Source organism: Eptatretus burgeri, chromosome 3, assembly GCF_056783735.1.
Source record: "Eptatretus burgeri isolate ZD-2024b chromosome 3, Ebu_testis_v1, whole genome shotgun sequence".
NCBI classification, from domain to species: domain Eukaryota; kingdom Metazoa; phylum Chordata; class Myxini; order Myxiniformes; family Myxinidae; genus Eptatretus; species Eptatretus burgeri.
The window spans coordinates 83,694,917-83,698,374 of record NC_140963.1 but is presented as its reverse complement, the minus strand read 5'-3'; the positions used below and the strand labels follow the sequence as shown (position 1 = coordinate 83,698,374).

At 46.2% G+C, this 3,458-nt stretch overlaps 1 protein-coding gene across 1 annotated transcript in view; it reads left to right on the top strand.

Moving 5' to 3' along the window:
- Positions 1 to 1,604: 1,604 nt before the first annotated feature.
- LOC147030331 (double-stranded RNA-specific editase 1-like) overlaps positions 1,605 to 3,458 on the top strand; it is a 67,193-nt gene continuing 65,339 nt past the window's right edge. Inside the window, exon 1 of the mRNA XM_085874272.1 lies at positions 1,605 to 2,328. The gene's annotated coding sequence lies outside the window, so the exon portion shown is untranslated. The remainder of the gene's footprint in view (positions 2,329 to 3,458) is intronic.

The following is a 3,458-nucleotide window of genomic DNA, read 5'->3' as shown; positions in this document are numbered from 1 at the left end:
ATTGTGTGTTTGTGGATTTAGAGAAAGCTTATAATCGGGTGCCAAGAGAGGAGCTTTGGTATTGTATGAGGAAGTCGGGAGTGGTGTAGAAGTATGTGAGGATCGTGCAGGATATGTATGAGGACAGTGTGACAGAGGTGAGGTGTGCGGAAGGAATGATGGACCGGTTGAAGGTAAAAGTGGGATTGCAGCAAGGATCGACTCTGAGCCCTTTCCTGTTTGCAATGGTGATGGACAGGTTGACGGACGAGATCAGACTGGAGTCTCCATGGACTATGATGTTCGCGGATGACATCATGATCTGTAGGGAGAGTAGGGAGCAGGCTGAGGCGAGCCTTGAGAGGTGGAGGTACACACTGGAGAGAAGGGGAATGATAGTCAGTTGGAGTAAGACTGAGTACATGTGCGTAAATGAGAGGGAGGGTGGTGGTATGGTGCGGTTGCAAGGAGTTGAGGTGGGGAAGGTGGATGGGTTTAAATACTTGGGATCAACTGTCCAAAGTGACGGAGAGTGTGGGAGAGAAGTGAAAAAGAGAGTGCAGGCAGGATTGAGTGGGTGGAGAAGAGTTGCAGGAGTGATTTGTGACAGAAGGGTAGCTCTGCAAGAGTGAAGGGGAAAGTATATAAGATGGTAGTGAGACCAGCTATGTTGCATGGTTTGGAGGAGGTGGCACTCACAAAAAAACAGGCAGCGGAGCTGGAGGTGGCAGAGTTAAAGATGCTGCGATTCTCGTTGGGAGTGACGAGGATGGATCGGATAAGAAATGAGTATATTAGAGGGACAGCGCTGGTAGGATGGTTTGGAGACAAAGTGAGAGAGGCGAGATTGAGATGGTTTGGACATGTGCACAGGAGGGAAACGGAGTATATCGGGAGAAGGATGTTGAAGATGGAGCCGCCAGGCAGGAGGAGAAGAGGAAGGCCAAACAAGAGGTTCATGGATACGGTGAGGGCGGACATGCGGGTGGTTGGAGTGTCAATGGAAGATGTGGAGGATAGAGCGAAATGGAGACGGTTGATCCGCTGTGGCGACCCCTAACGGGAGCTCGCCGAAAGAATATATATATATATATATATATATATATATATATATATATATATATATATATATATATATATATATATATATATATATATATATATATATATATATATATATATATCTCATCCAGTGAAAGAAAGAAATATTCCAGAGGGAGGGGAAGGGGTGCAGTGGGAATCAGGAGAGAGGTGGGATGAAATGCGGGGTGTGGGGGGGGGGATGAGGGAGGAGAAGGGGTGGTTGGTAGTACCTGGCATTGCCTGGCACCTTTGTTAGTACCAAATAATTTAAACATGGTACATGCTGCTTCCTTGCTTGACTCTCAGCATTTAAAATGAGAGAGCACGGCAAAACAACGCTGGGAAGGCAATGGCAAACCACCTAATATAACCCTTGCCAAGGAACTGCCTCGACAGCATCTCTGCTCTGTTAAGAGTATCGTCGATCAAAATAAAATAAGAATTCCCTTCTAACTCATCTTTATAAATGTGTTGTTATGCGTGCCTCTGTCACGGAAGCACAGGCCTTGACTCGTAATCCATTCGTTTACGAATTGCTGTCTGGGAGGAAAATAGGTTTGCTTTTGTTGTTGCCTCTTTGGACTCTCCAGGTGTGAATGGAACATTGATTGTGGTTTGTTCAATATGTTTCCCTTTTCCATATCTTTCTGTCACTTTAACTTGCTATCCTTCTGTTATTCTCTCCACCCTTGACTCCCGTACCACTCCAGCCATCTTCCTCTCTGTGATCTCCATTTTATCTTTCCCTTTATCCCCACATCCTTCGAACCAATTCCGCGGTGACCTGTAATGTCAGGCATGCTGAGGTTTCTTCATTCACCAAGACAGCGTGAATAACCCCTTGAGATATCAGTGTGAAGAAGAAAAGTTTCGACTTTTTCTTATCCATTATCATAGCCACCCTTCAAAGACCTGTCCAGAATTTGGGGGAAGAGGGTGAGGTGAACCAGTAGGCCGCATAAAGGTGCAGAGAACTGAATTTCCCGAGAATTGTTTGAATAATTTTTCTAAAGCCAGGATTCCTGCCGATCGAGTGTTTTCCTACATGGCTCAGCGAGAGTGACTGTGTTCTTGGTGTGTGCAGGTGGAATGTGCTGGGTGTACAGGGCGCACTCCTGAGCCACCTTATCGAGCCCGTGTACCTTGCGAGCATCATTCTGGGCAGCCTTTACCATGGGGAGCACCTGTCACGCGCTGTGTACCTGCGCATCGCAGACATCGGTCCTTTACCAAGGCTATACAAGCTGAACAGGCCACTGCTCAGCGGTAAGAAATCCAGGCTGCCAGGATGACCATCATATTGTTTTTATAAGTTAGTCTAATGAAACATATTTTTAATAATAATGATGATCATATTATTTTTATGATCAATATTGATTGGTGAATGATGTTTGCGTCATTTTTCATGGAGACCATTCGTTCATGCAGTACTTTGATGTCACAAATGTGTTTGTCTGATAATTTTCCCCAAGAGAAGGAAAGGTTTGATGTTTGTACTTTATTTTTACCAACATGTCAAACGAAAGCACGTTTATCCATTTAATAAGGGCTCACTTATGCTCGCCGAGACCCCGGATCACCACCAGGCTGCCCGGTTTCCCGGTGCAGCTGCTCCACTGTGATGGATGTTTCACTTGTCCGTGAACCCCTCCCTCCCCTGCGCGGTAACGACTCCTGATGCAACAGGCCCCTGTGCTTGCCCCAAATGAGATGGCGAGCCGAGCAGTTACACGGTTACGTGGCCACGCGGGAGAGGGACGTGGAATCGGTTAGTTCATTTCCATGGGCTAAATTTATTGGTCAAACATCCCATGTCAGGAAAAAGAAACATTTGCATTTGTCTCTTGGCATTGGATGTTTTTCCGGACCGGGAAGAATGCCACGGACGCAATTTGGCCTCGGGTGTGAAAATGAGCTCGGCGTGCGGGGTTTGCAGGTGCCTAATCCAATTGAGTGTGCATGCCTCATCGAGTGGTGTACAAACACCAAATGTGAGCACGCACACTCAACTAAATCTGCTTTGGCTTGGGAAGCGAGAATGTTTAGGTTCTTTATTTTTTTATTTTTTTTGCCGTGTATGTCTCGGAGACCTTTTACATACATCAAAGTTAAGCCACAATGCACGCAAAGAATGATTTACGGAAGGTGATGGCTCGTTTTGATTCGTGAACGTGAGCAAAAAGCAATAGCTCCCATCATCCAGGGAAAGAAAGAAAGGAAGGAGGTAATTCATTTATTGGACCATATCCAGTCGACATTTTCACCCTACTTGGATCCGAACCTGGGTCAGGCCCAATGTGAGATCCAGACCTGAGTCAGGTACAATGTGGGATGAAAAGGTGAGCTCGTCCCAATATGGGACACAGACATGCGCCAGTCCTAACATGGAACCCAGA